The sequence below is a fragment of the Panthera leo genome, chromosome A1 (genome assembly GCF_018350215.1).
Source record: "Panthera leo isolate Ple1 chromosome A1, P.leo_Ple1_pat1.1, whole genome shotgun sequence".
In the NCBI taxonomy this organism is placed as follows: Eukaryota; Metazoa; Chordata; class Mammalia; order Carnivora; family Felidae; genus Panthera; species Panthera leo.
Window position 1 is genome coordinate 11,605,026 of NC_056679.1, and position 14,793 is coordinate 11,619,818.

General features: G+C 41.1%; 1 protein-coding gene across 2 annotated transcripts in view; it reads left to right on the forward strand.

The window, feature by feature from the left end:
- The first annotated feature begins 205 nt into the window (after positions 1–205).
- PDS5B (PDS5 cohesin associated factor B) overlaps positions 206–14,793 on the forward strand; it is a 191,588-nt gene continuing 177,000 nt past the window's right edge. Inside the window, exon 1 of one of the 2 annotated variants that reach the window (XM_042950209.1) lies at positions 206–308. The gene's annotated coding sequence lies outside the window, so the exon portion shown is untranslated. Of the gene's footprint in view, positions 309–915; positions 1,280–14,793 lie in introns of those variants that run through there. The other variant, XM_042950293.1, reaches the window with a different exon arrangement.

The following is a 14,793-nucleotide window of genomic DNA, read 5'->3' on the forward strand; positions in this document are numbered from 1 at the left end:
GCGCGCGCGCGCGGGGACGGGGCGGGGAGAGCCCAGAGGGCTGGCGGGCGCGCGCCCGGGGCTGTCTGGTCGGCAGGGGGCGCTGCGCACCCACGCCCCGCGCTGCCTGCCCCCGGGTGCTGTCCGCGGCGGTTCGATTGGAGCAGCCGCCGAAGAGCGCTTGGCGCCATTTTGAAGCGGAGAGGAGGAGGAACGGCCGGGCTGGCTGCGGAAGGGGAGGGGGGGGGGAGGAGGCGATTGGATGCGGCGGCGGCGGCGGATCCCGGAGAGCAGCGGAGTGAGAGGAGTAGCGAGTCCGGCACCCGGAGGTAGGAAACAATTCAGTTAACGGAAAGAAAATGTCTCTCTTCTCTGGTCTCCGTGCTCCATTTTTCAGCGCCCGCCACCGCGGCAGTGTCTGTGGCGGGGCTTAAGCGCCGCCCGCCTGCCAGCCGAGAGTCGCCTCCCGGCATCGGGGGCTGCAGCCGCCGGCTCCCTGGCGGCGGCCGGGGCCGGGAGGAGTGGGGCGCGGGCCGGGGGCGTGGGTCGGGCTGCGCGGTGGGGGTGGGGAGGGCCCCGCCGCCGGCGCGCTCCCTCCACGCCGCGGGCTCAGTCGCAGCCTCTGGAAATTAAACTTGCCGCCCTGGCCCCAGCCGGGGCGCCCGCGGCGGCGGCGGTGGCGGCGGGCGGTGACCTTGCGCGCGGGCGGGGGTCCGCGCCCCGCAGCCGGGTCGCCAGCGCCCCGCCGCCTCCGCCTCCGCCCCTCCCCCCGCGTCCCGGCCGGCCGGCGGCTGTTTCCCGGGCGGCAGGCGGGCGGCGCGGTGCTCCTGTTGAATCCTCCCGCTGGCGGGTTTTCCCCCTTCCGGGCGAGGGGTGGGGAGCGCGGGTCCGGGCTGAACCCCGGGCGGCGTGCGGGCCTCGGGCGCCTTCGCCGGGTCCCCGCGCGCCTCGCCCGCGCCGCCCAGCCCTTTGCTCCGGGCGAGGAAACGGGCTGCTAGAGTGACATTTTTGCACTGTTACTTGCCAATCCGCCGGACATAAAGCGCGCTAACCGCGCTCTCGGAGCTGGTGCTGGGGGAACCTGAGGACCTGGTGGAGCGAGAGCGCAAGTACTGGCTGGAGAGACTCCTCCTGGGCGACAACTGGGTTCTGGCTTTCCTTTAGGAAGCCGTGGAGTTGGAGTGACAATGAAAACGGTGTGCAGTTGGAAATAGTTAACATGTTTGCGCTGTTATCTTAGTGACACTTGAAAAGTTTTGGTCAGAAGAAAAATCTTGTATGTTGCCGCTGTTGTTTCTTGGTACGTACGTTCGAGCTGCGCCAGGCAGAAGTACAGTTATTTTTGAGGGAGTGGATCTGAACCCTGAAATGCGGTGCCTCGCCTTCAGACTTGCCTTGTTACTGCCTTCCTTCCCGGGGAACGCGTAAACTCCGGGAAGGGTTTGAAGGAGCAGGTTGCTACCCTTTCAACACACGTTTTAGGAATCCTAACTAACCCGATAAAAGAGAACCCTTTATTTTGCTTTGAAGGATGTGCTCTGACCGCTGTTTTCACACTTTTATTATGAAGTGATGGACGGGCAGTGCTGTCCTGAACGACCCTACCCTTACCAGTTTAGGAAACTTGGGATACAGCCTTTAATTTCGAAGGCTGGCCATAGGTCTTTAGTGAGTTGGGAGTCTTCTACTGTCTTCCTAATAAACTTTAAGAATTCAAGCGTGATTGTAAGAGCGAGCTGTACATAAATTACAATTATTTCAAACTTGCTTGGCAATACAATCATTGTTCTCAACTGACCCCTGTAAAGTTCCAAGCTAGAGCATTTTTGGTATTAACTTACGTAATAAGTAAAATAGTTAAAAACACAAAAATGGTATTAAGCAAAATAAGGGCTGGAAGGGATACTTTATGTATGCAGCACATTTGTCAGAGATGTTAAGCATTTTTAGGGACAGTAAGATGAGCATTCCCATGGTTGTATGCAGGTCAGTTTGTGGAACAGTTAATCTTGTATCACCTGGTGATAGCAGAAAACCTAATTAAAATTTATACCGGTGAATATGTAGGTGAAAGTTTCAACATGGGACTTCTGTTAGATGTATTCTCAAAAGCTTAACTATAAAAAAACACATCTTAGGTCCGAACGTTATTCCTTTGAAATAAACTTGCAAATACATAGAGAAAAGGTGCACTTTTGACATTCTTTGATTACTGAAGTAGCTAATTTTTTTTGCCTTTTTTTCTTTTTTTTTTTTTTTCTTTTTTTTTGCTGTTTAAAAAAATTACCATTTTTGCAGCTGGGTTTTACCTTAGGGCTTAAATATTTTAAATGACAAGGTAGTATTTGGATTGGTGTTTCGTTTTAAAGAACTTTTGTGCTCTTTATTATTTTCTCCTTTTTTTGAGATTGATTCTCCTTGTATGAGCTTTGTTTTCACAGCAGCTTTTGTATTCTTCCTGTTGCTTTTATTCCTGTCTAATTATGTCTGTCTTTTCCCTCACTTTTTCCAGGAGTTGCAGGAGATAATGTGATGACAGTGATTGTTGTTGTCATGAAATGTCATGAAATGTTGCTAAGGTTATTTATTTGACAGGTAGTCTGAGCTGGCTGTTGATAGAAGTTGCTTTAATTGTTAAGTTTACTTAAAAATTGTTCTGCAGCTTTAACAGTCACAAAGAGTAACATTTTGAGGATTTGACTTTATCAATAACTTGGTAAACCTAACAATAAACTGATACCCTGTATTAGACAGAACTTGCCCTGATGAGGAATGATACTTTATGAGGAAGGGAATATTTTGGGAAGTTGTTTTTTTTTTTTTTGCTTTTCCCTCTTGAAGAATTAGGATTGTCCTTTGACTTCCTCATTGCAACTTTTTTGATCATACGTGCCTAGAACTAACAATTTAACTGTGATTTGGCTTGGATGGCAAGTACTGTGTATAAGTTAAAAAAGAATAAATTTATGTTTCCTTTGTTAGTGTTAGAGAGCTATAAAGAAACTTAAAGATGATCATCATCTTAGTTATGATATGCATGAGAAATTAGGTTCAGATTGTAATTTATCCAAAGTCACAGTCATATTCATATGGTGGAATTGGGGTAACTCTTAGTTTCTCATGGAAGCTTAGAAGCTTCTATATGGTCTGTATTGTTCTGTTCAGGATTTAAGTAATATTTAAAATTCCTGCCAGATAGTGTATTATTCTTCATTCCCTTCTCCATTCATTCAATCAAGAAGTAATATTTCAAGGTTAACCATCTGTTTCAGAGTCTGGTTTTAATAATTTTTATCTGGCATTCAGTCCACTTAAGTTGTCTCAGAAGATAACCTTTTGCATGTCTCTTTTCTGGAGTTAGTTGATCTTTCGTTGTGCAACGTTACTTGACATGGCATTCATTTATTCTTCTTGAAACTTGTAAGCCAGGGTGATTTTGAGGTTAGTATTGAACTTTATTTTGTTATAAGATGGATGTGTATGACTGTATTTTTTTCACTTTTAAACTCCGTTTGCTACACCAGTCATTTGTCACTTCCAGTTAAAATAGATATTTGGATAAAATTGTGTTTGGTTTGAGTATTCCTGTTTGGAAATGTTAAAAATTCCAGAAATACTTAGTTTAAAAGTAAGCCCAGTATTTTCTCTGAAAATGTATTTACTTTTGAAGCATATTTAAGAAGCTGGCAAATGGTTCTCAGTTTTGACTCCTCAGCGTGTAGAGGTCAGCTCTTCCTCACATTATAATGTTATGAAGCTGATTATAACCATTTTCCCCTATAAATGAAAAGGGTTTTTAGCCATTTCTCACCAGTGCAAAAATAGGGTAGGTTTGTTGCTTTGAGACTGTAATTGTTTTAGGTGGGAGGGATGATCATGCACAGGGAGAAAATTATGAAGATTAAACTCAGATGAGCAAAATTTAGTTGCTTAAAGCCATTAATCTGAGATATTTAAACATATCCATAATAGTTATTGTGTTCTAACGACTAGGCATTAATAAGGCATTCTAATTACTAGGCAGTAATTAGAAGTGCTTAGTTTAGTTGCAAAACTTCTAAGTGGCTAGGGGGACTGGAGGAAGAAGACTGGTTAAAGCAGGAAGCATCTTTAAAGGGCCATGACCTGGAAGTACTCCTCTAACCTGCCTCTCCCTTTGACAGAGAATGCTTTAACCTGATTCAGTTAAAATGAACAAATGTTAAGCTCCCATATGCAGAGTGCCAGAGATGATGCAATAACAAGGACTGAGATCTTGCCTTGTAGAAGTTTAGGGTACTGGTTGGACACCTGCACCAAAGTGGTGGGAACTGAGAACCAGACAGTAAGATCCCTGCTGTTAAGGCTTCTTTGAGTAACAATTGAGGTTGCTCTTCTTTATGTGGGAGAATGAAATTAGCCAACACTAAATATAAAACTGATGGGAAGAGGGAATATAATAACCATAAGCATTGCCTCTTTCTAGGACAGGATGGTTGGGGGGGGGGGCGGGCAATAGGAAATGAGAGTTTGTGGTGCTTTGGGCAGTGTAGGGATTCTTTTTCTTTTTCATCTCAGAAGTGGTTTTAGAGTGAAGAGATCTTAAAGAAAAGCCCCAGATGTATACCCAAGATCTATTTCCACAATATATCCTCAACTAGCTGAAATTCGGTTAGGCAATTTTAGTCAGCCTTCTGATATGAAGATGGGGGAGGGGCTGTGTGTGGATAGTTGATGGTGAGAGTCGTGGTTAAGGTTGTGGGCTTAGAGGACTTTAATTTTATACTTTAGGTTAAAAGTTATACATGTATATGATAAACATTCTGATGGCACAAAAAAGTAAAAATAAAAGCTACTTGTCCTCCCTTCCCCCCCAACAGGCAGTCCACTGTTAATAGTTTCTAGAGAGTTTATTTTTCAAAAAACTTATACAGATAGTATTATATTGTACCGTCCACTTTTTTTCAACTGCAATTTACTTTTTTGCCTAGCTAATGTCACAGAGCAGTTTTCACATTGGCACATATAGATCAACATAATTAAAAATGATTATTTTGGGGCACCTGGGTGGCGCAGTCGGTTAAGCGTCCGACTTCAGCCAGGTCACCATCTCGTGGTCCGTGAGTTCGAGCCCCGCGTCAGGCTCTGGGCTGATGGCTCGGAGCCTGGAGCCTGTTTCCGATTCTGTGTCTCCCTCTCTCTCTGCCCCTCCCCCGTTCATGCTCTGTCTCGCTCTGTCCCAAAAATAAATAAAAAACGTTGAAAAAAAAATTTAAAAAAAATGATTATTTTATGAGGATGTATCATGATTTTTTCTTTCGAGTGTTTAGATTGTAACAATTTACACTGACCAGTGGTTTATGAGTATGCCTGTTACATGTTCACCAACATTGGACTTTATTAAACCTTATGCTTCTTGCCAATTTGATATGAAATTTTTATCCTGTTTTGATTTACATTTCTTTGATTATGAGTGAGGGTAATCACTTTCTTTTTTCTTTTTTGGGGGGGGTATGCTTATTGGGCAGAAGTTACTTGTAGCACATACTTTAGATGGAGCTTATTTTACTTGACTCTTTCTCCCCCTCCCTCATCTAAAATGAACTGAGAGAGGTGCAATTTTTAGAGAGTTATAATATTTTTAGAGCCTGTGGCACCTTGAGGGGGGCATTGCTCTGAATGGAGAGACTACAATGCTAGACTTTGAACGACCAAGGGCCAACATTGAGCATATTGAGAGCCCTTAACTTGGTGTTAACGAGGTATATAAAGGCAGGAAGGGAGATTTGAGAGGGCAAATAAATTTTGTATAGGGCCAGCTCTGTCTTCTGTCTGCTTCTCCTGTCTCACTACTCCCTTCCACCCTCAACTGTCATTTGGTTTTTACCTGTGCTGTCATTTCGTTTGCTCCTGTTCCCTGGCAGGGGTAGCAACCTTGACCTTGTTATTTCAAGAGTTCCTCCAGAGATGAGGGACGCTTCGTTTTAATTATAAGGGAAACTGATTTTGCTTCAAACCAGTCAAAGGGAGCAGTTCTCATTTCTTACATCCTTTAGATCTATTTTCTGATGTTTAGTAGTACCTTTCTGTAGTTGATATTCTCCTAGGGTGTCAGAGGCCTTACATGCTGAACTGTACAGAAATCAGGGGATGTTGGCAGGACTACATGGACTTTGTTCCTGTTTAATCCCTACGTACCACCCTCACCCCCAGCTTCACAGTTTTTTTTTTAAATGAATTTTTTTTCCTTGTAGCCTTGGGAAGTGATAGGTTTAAAGGGCTTTTGTCTGTCTCCCCCTCTGTCCCCAATCACAAATGATAACCATGTGTAAGTGATGTTAATTAATGTGACTGTGGTGATCTTTTCACAGTGCATGTGCATAGTATCAAAACATCAGGTTGCATATCTTAAATATGTACAATTTTTGTACATCAGAGATACAAAGCTGTTAGTTTTTGTCTAAAGTTACCGTACATGCTAGTTAACATCAGATAGCTAGTCCTTTTTCATCATTACCTCTAGCCTTGGCCAATGGTTCTCAAATGGGGTTGTTTGGGACACCCCTTCCCTCCCCAGTGCCTCACACCAGGACATTTGGCAAGGTCTGGAGACATTTTGGCTATCATAACTGGGGGAATGGGGGAGGGTGGTGCCACTGGCATCTAGTGGGTGGAGGTCAGGGATGTTAAACACCCTACATTGTGTAGGGCAACGCTCCACAACAAAAAACTATCTGGCCCAATGTATCAATAGTTCCAAGGATGAGAAACCCTGGTCTAGGTAGAATTAATCCGGGAAGCCCATAGTTAACCCCAGCTCAACTGAACTAGGCCTGCCCATCAACTCTTGGTAGTAGCAATCCAGCTATTTCAAGGCTTTCATTTAGTTTTATGCTCAAAATGGCAAGCTTTGAAATGCAAGTCTTGAGCACTTTTTTTTTTCTTTGTCTCTTTGGTAAATTTCTTTTTGGCTATTGACTTTCCTTCTCTTCTCCCTTTATGATATAACATGATTGGGGTCAAAGCTTTGTAGTTCTAGTTGGGAGTTTGGAAGGTCACTAGCATTTAAGACTTGAACAGCAGTAGGAGCATATGTAGGCATTTGATGTAATGCTTGATGAAGCCCTTTCTAAGGAAGGCAAAAGAGCTTGGTGGTTAAGCCTGTAGACTTAGAGTCAAGACTGCCTAGGTTTTTATTCTGTCTCCATTACTAGCTAGCTTTGTCACCATGGGCAAATTACTAATTTTGCTAAGCCTCAGTTTCTGAATCTGTGAAGTGGGGGATAATAGATATCTCACATTTAAAAACAGCTTAATTCAGCTATAATTCACATACAGTATAATTCACTGAATGAATGTGTACAATTGTTTTCTAGTACATTCACAAGTTTATGCAACCATCACTGCAATCTGATTGTAGAACATTTTTATCTCCCATGAGAGAAACCCCAAACGTGTTAGTTGTCACTTCCTATTACCACTAATCTCATTTGTTGTTTTTTTTGGGGGGCGGGGTGGGGGGCGGATAAGCCAGACCAAATGCTTACCCTGGTGCCAAGATGGTAAGTACTCAACAAAAAAACCATTAGAGGTTGGTGCAGGGATACTGTATTTGTGCCAAGTCCATTCATATCACTTTAGAGAAGGCCAAGATGGAAAATTGTTTGTTTGTTAAATGGTATATGTTATATACTATACAAGAAATTCATGCTCCAAAATATAAAGATAAAAGATATTTTTTCAATTATGAAATGTATATTCAAGTAGGAAGAAAGAAACTGGTTGTATAAAATACCAGTTATAATTAGAAAATAATTGAAAACAAGGCAGAATAAAGTGTTTTCAGGAAGGTGTAAACAAAATATCTGAAATTGGGAATTTGATAAAAGGAAATTGATTAATCATGTCAAGCTGAGAGTACAGGAATCATGAAAAACCTCTTGAAGTGAGGGACTTTTTGGCCAAGTCTTGGATGATAAAATATGAGACTTTGACTCCTAACAAGAGCCCTTGAAGAATGCTATACTTCTTGAGGTATTGGTGGTACCATCATCATTTCTTGCTGCCTCATGCTCCTGTCAAATGTTGCCTCTGGTAGCTTCATCCATGGTCTTTTTTGATGTTTCTAATCTGTTGTGTTTGGGAATTTATCTAAATGCATTAAGTACAGTTTTAGTGAGAGGTTGATGTCTGTGACAAAAGGATATGAATATGTGGCCTTATGTTTTCTCTTTGAATTGCATTTTTCGTTTGTTTTCTGATTTAATTGGGTTTATTGAGTAAATAGTTTCTAGGCAAATTAGGCTGATAAAAATGTTTTCTTCTTCCAGGGCTTCTACTGTGAACTATATCCCTGACCTCTCTCCTAAATATCCTGTCTTCTTTTTCTTGTATACTGTATTGGACACAATACCTCCAGTACAACATATTCAAAACTGAATTGCTTTCCTCTACCTCTACCCTTTAACATCCTGTCTGGGTTAATAACACAGATACCTTTTTTTAAGTTGTAAGGGATGACTAGATTTGTTATCAAGTCAGAAACCTGCAGTCTTCTTGATCTTTCTCCTTTACTTCTCATATCCAATGAATTACACATCTTGTTGATTCTGATACAGTATTTCCAAAGGTATTTATTTATTTATTTAACGTTTATTTATTTTTGAGACAGAGAGAAACAGAGCATGAACAGGGGAGGAACAGAGCAGAGAGAGAGGGAGACACAGAATCTGAAACAGGCTCCAGGCTCTGAGCTGTCAGCACAGAGCCCGACGCGGGGCTTGAACTCACAGACCATGAGATCATGACCTGAGCCGAAGTCGGACGCTTAACCGACCAAGCCACCCAGGCGCCCCCCCCCCCCTTTTTTTAAATGTTTATTTATTTTTGAGATAGAGAGAGACAGAGCATGAACAGGGGAGGAGCAGAGCAGAGAGAGAGGGAGACACAGAATCTGAAACAGGCTCCAGGCTCTGAGCTGTCACAGCACAGCTCTGAGCTGAGCCCGACGCAAAGGTTTTTTAAAAAATAAATACTGTATGCATATTAGTACTTCAAAAGTGAAACAACAAAAAGAGGAAAAAAGGTACACAATCAAAAGTTTCTCATTCATAGCCTTTCCCATCTGTCTAGTTCCCAAATTTCTACAGTAGTTTACTCACGTTATTGATTTCTTACATATCCTTCTGGGGATTTAAAAAATACAGCTGTTTATAAGTACATTTATCCCATCTTTCTCTTTTCCCCTCCTCCTGCCCCCAGATGTTTTACGTTAGTGTTGGAAACTAACTGCTTTGCCTTTTACTTTCTCTCTCTCTCTCTCTCTCTCTCTTTTTTTTAAGTTTGTTTATTTTGAGAGAGAGAGAGAGAAAGTGAGAGGCAGAGGAGCAGAGAGAGAGGGAGAGAGAGAGAATCCTAAGCAGGCTCTGGCACTATAAGCTCGAAGCCTGATATGGGGCTCAAACTCCTGAACCTTGAGATCATGACCTGAGCTGAAGTCAGACTCTTTTTTTTTTTTTAATTTTTTTTTTTTTTTTAACGTTTATTTATTTTTGAGACAGAGCATGAACGGGGGAGGGTCAGAGAGAGGGAGACACAGAATCTGAAACAGGCTCCAGGCTCTGAGCTGTCAGCACAGAGCCCGACGCGGGGCTCGAACTCATGGACCGCGAGATCGTGACCTGAGCCGAAGTCGGCCGCTCGACCGACTGGGCCACCCAGGCGCCCCGGAAGTCAGACTCTTAACAGGGCCACCCAGGTGCCCCACCTTTTACTTTTTTTTTTTTCCCACTGAACAATATACCTTGGAGATCTTAACGCAGTGGTGTGTAAAGTGCTAGTTGCTTATGCACGCTCTCTACTTCTCTCCGCTTTTCAAAAGCTGCTGTTCCTTTTTACTTATGAACCACAATTTAACTGGTAGTATAAAACACCAGTTATCATAAAATAATTTAAAGGAAGGCGGAATAAAGTATTTTCTTTTAAAGCCCATTGGTGGACAGCTGTATTGTTTCCAGTGTTTACTATTATAAAAATTATAAGAATCTTGCATCAAGCAACTCTGTTGGATATATCATTCTGTACATATGCCCATGTGTCTGTAGGATAAATTCCTAGAAGTGGAATTGCTGGGTCAAAGAATATAACAGGTATAATTTTGATATTGTTAAATTGTGTTTCATAGACGTTGTAACAATAACGTGTTTATGAGAATACTTGTTTCCCTATACCCTTGCCAGCACAGTGTGTAATCAAGCTTTTTGGATTTGTGCCAATACGATAGGCGAAAAATGGTATCTCAGTGTAGTTTTAATTAATATTTTTCTTACAAGTGAAGCCAAGCATCTTTTCATATGGTTAAGAGCCCTCTATATTATTTTTTTTTTCTTGTGAACTCTCTCATTTTAATCTTTACCCATTTTTTTCTGTCCATTTGGGGATTCTTAAATTTCTCTTCAGTCCCTGTTCCATTGGTTGGTTTAGTAAATGTAAACATGACTTGCTTGTTTGCCTGCATTTGTCTTCTGACAGGTATCTGCTTACACCATCACTCCCTTCTAGGCTATCTCTTAGACTATTAACAGAGTGATATTTCTAATCATGAATTTGAGTGTGTCATTTCCTTGCTTTAAACTCTTCAGTGGCTCTTCACGCCCTTTGTAATCCAAGTATCTTAGTATTGGCGTGGTATCTACCTGCCTTGCCAGCATTTCATGTCACTTTGTGTTAGGCTCGCTCAGCTCCCAAAACACTGCTCATAGCTCCCTACTGTGTTGGACCTTTTGTCTCTGTGTCTTTACATGCGGTATTTCTCTTCTTGCAGTGGTCATTCCTGCTTGTTCACATGTCATCCTCTACCTAATGGAAAGGTTTTTCTGATACATGACTCTTCTTTTGGGCAACGTGTTGTGCTCTTTTCCCCTTCTCACAAGACCCTGTGTATACCTTTATAATGGAAACCGTCATGTCATGTGTTGTTCTTATTTGTGTGTTTTTTGCCCTTATACGGTTAACCTTTGAGGCCATGAACTTATAGTTATTTTGGAACCTAGCAGAATATTTGGCACTGGTAGATGATTAATATTTACTGAATACACACAAATGTATGTATATATACGCTAAATATAAGTCTGGACAACCCAAGACTAAGTGGAAAAAGGGAAAATTAATACAGTGAGCTCATGAATTGTTTTTAAATTTATTTTTGATTTACTTATTTATGTATTATATATTCTATATATTTATGTTCTATATTTGCATATATTTATATTAAGGTGTAAACTAAATACAGTGAAATGTACAGATCTCAACTTTGATGAGATCAATACCCAGTGCCCAAAAGATGATATTGAGCATTTTTGTCATCCCAAAAGGTTCCCTCTTTGCCTTTTTTATCCAGTTCCCTCTTCCCCAAGCACTCTGATATCTGACAAGGTAGATTAGTTTTGTTCTGTGTTCATGCAGTGTGCTTTTTTGCATTTAGCTTCTTTTGCTTAGCATTTCCAGATTTATCCATGAAGTGGAATATATCAGTTTTTCTTTTTATTGCTTAATTAAATTAAATTGGATGAATATACCACAGTTTATCTTTTCTTCTGTTGATGAACATTTGAGTTGCTTCCAATTTTTTACCATTAAGAATAAGACCTATGCGTGTCTTCTTGCAAACAGTTGTTTTCATTTTTCTTGAGTAAATACCTAGGAATGGAATTGTGAGTTTATAGGCAGATGTGTGTTTAACTATGTCAGAAATTCCCACATTTTCAAAGTGATTTTCTACTTTATATTCCCACCATGAATATATGAGAATTCTAGTTGCTCTACATTCTTGCCAACGTTTGGATAATCAGTCTTAATTTTAGCCATTTATAAGGTATGAAATGGTTTCTCATTGTGGTTTCATTTTGGATTTCCTTGGTGGCTAATGATGTTGAGTAGCTTTTCATACAGCTATTGATAATTAGTGTATTTTCTTTTGTGAATTTGTCTTCCAAGTTTTCTGCGTGTTTAAAAAATTGGTTATCTTTTTATTGGTGTGTAATATAGTCTGGATACAAGTTGTCAGATCAATGTGTTAAGAGTATTTTCTCCTAATTTGTAGTTTGTCTTGTTTTTTCCTTAATAGTGTATTTTGACAAAGTCTAAATAATCAAGTTTTTTCTTTAATAGATATGCCTTTTAGGGTGCCTGGGTGGATCAGTCTGTTGGGCATCCGAATTTGGCTCAGGTCATGATCTCGAGTTCATGGGATTGAGCCCTGTGTCGGGCTCCGTGCTGACAGCTCAGAGCCTGGAGCCTGCTTCAGATTCTGTGTCTCCCTCTCTCTGTGCCCCTCTCCCGCTCATGTTCTGTCTCTGTTTTTCTCAAAAATAAACAAACGTTAAAAAAATGAAAAAAAATAGATTATGCTTTTGAGTCGTAAGAAGCTCTGCCTATCCAAAAGTCATGAAAATAATTTCTTGTGCTTTCTTTTAGAAGTTTCATAGTCTTAGCCTTTACCTATAAGGCTATGATCCATCTTGAATTATTTTGCATGGTGTGAAGTAGGAGGTTAAAGTTCACTTTTAAAAATACATTTATCCAATTCCAACACCATTGTTTGGAAAAAAAACCCAAAAACGAAACACCTTTTCTTTGCTGCAGTGATTAGCCTTTGTGTCTTTATTCAGAATCCTTTGAACTTACATGTGTAGGTCTATTTCTGGACTCAATTCTGTTTCATTGATCTATTTGTTTCTCCTATGCCAGTGTCACAGTGTCTCTATTACCATAACTTTTGGAATCAAATAGTGTGAATCCTCCAACATTGTTTGGCCGGTCTGGTTCTTTTGTGTTTCAGGGTCTCAATTTCTATAAAAAGAAAGTCTTTTGGGATTTTGATTGGGATTGTGTTGCTCTGTAGATATATATAGGGAAAACTGATCTGTACCGATATTGAATGTGGTAGTTAGCCTCTCACATGGTTCCCATTGATCCCTGTCTGGTATTTGCACTGTTTCATAGGCCAACTTGCACATTGATTAGGGTTGATGTGTGTGATCAATAGGGTATGGGAAAAGTGATGGTATGTCACTTCTAAAATTAGGTTAAAAAAAGATACAGTGGCTTGTTACTGGTCTTTTCCTCATCACCCACTGTAGAAAAAACCAGATGCCATATTGTAGAGAGACCCAATGTCAAGACCGTGAAGGGTCTGAGTTTTTACCCTACTTGCAGGCTCTCAAGTTAGCTTACTACAGTTTCATGGGTGCTGATAAAAGACATGAGGCCCCTGGGTCAGATTGGAAAGACTGTCACAATTACAGGAGGAGTAGCTAGGGTTTTGGCATTTTTGCACCAGTTCCTTGAGTTCCATTTCGCACCTGGTAACGTGAAGAGGGCCAGATGACACCTACATATGCAGTGGGCTATGTTTCAGGAGAGGAACTTTGGACACGGGGAACCTGGATAGTTTTATTTTTTTTTGTTTTAAATGTTTATTTTGAGAGACAGCATGAACAAGGAGAGGGACAGAGAGAGAGAGAGGCAGAGGGAACAAGGGAGAGAGAATCCCAAGCATGGAACCTGATGTGGGACTTGATCTCATAAACCATGAGATCATGACCTGAGCTGAAATCCAGGGTCAAATGCTTAACCTACTGAGGCCACCCAGGCACCCCAAAACTGGATATTTTTAGATGTGCAGTAAGCATACCTGCTCTTTGCTTTGGAGGTGACTTTCTTTATCTTCTAAGTCCGTTCATTTTATAGATACCTTTGAAACATAGTTTAGAACAAAGGGCAGTCCATCCTCAGTTGCAAAATGTGCAGAAATGTAGGTCCCATGGATTATTGTCTCCTAACATCTACGTGACAAAGAACTGAGGCTTTCTGCCAATAGCCTTGAGTGACCTTAGAAGCAGATCCTCCTCTAGCCTCCAGTTGACTATTATTTATTTGACTACAGTCTCATCAGAGACCCTTGATCCAGACCCACCAGCTAAGCTGCTTCTGGATTCCTGACCCTTAGAAACTGAGATAATTTTGTTTCAGCTGTTAAGTTTTGGGATTGTTTCTTACACAGCGATGACTAATACAGTTGTATATCTCTCCTTTTATTTAGTTCATCTTTAACATGTGTTGTAAACGTGTGTGGAAGATCTCTACATCAACCTACTAAAATGGGTTTTTACATATTAATATGTTAACATATCAATCATATAATGTGATGTTATGTTAATGTGTTAATTTATATACATGTAATAAAAAGTAACATTTTGGGGCACCTGGGTGGCTCAGTCCATTAAGTGTCTGACTTCGGTTCAGGTCATGATCCTACTGCTTGTGAGTTGGAGCCCCGTGTTGGGCTCTGTGCTGACAGTTCAGAGCCTGGAGCCTGCTTCAGATTCTGTCTCTGTTTCTCTCCCCCTTGCCTGCTTGCGCTCTTTCTTAAATATAAATATTAAAAAAATCTTTTAGGGGCGCCTGGGTGGCTCAGTTGGTCAAGTGTCCAACTTTGGCTCAGGTCATGATCTCACAATTCGTGGGTTCGAGCCCTGCGTCAGGCCCTGTGCTGACAGTTCAGCGCCTGGAGCTTGCTTCAGATTCTGTGTCCGCACCCCTCCCCTGCTTGCATTCTGTCTCTCACTCTCTCAAAACTAAATAAAACATTAAAAATTTTTTTTTAGACAGTAACATTTTAATGTTCTCTGTAGAGATCTTGCATGTATTAAAAATCTTTTTGATGCTATTACAAATGAAATTTTGTAAATGTTCTTTGTATACAAAAATGCCATAGTTACTTTAAATTGAGTTCAGATTCGTTTAGTTCCAGGACTCTTTGTAGATTCCTTAGGA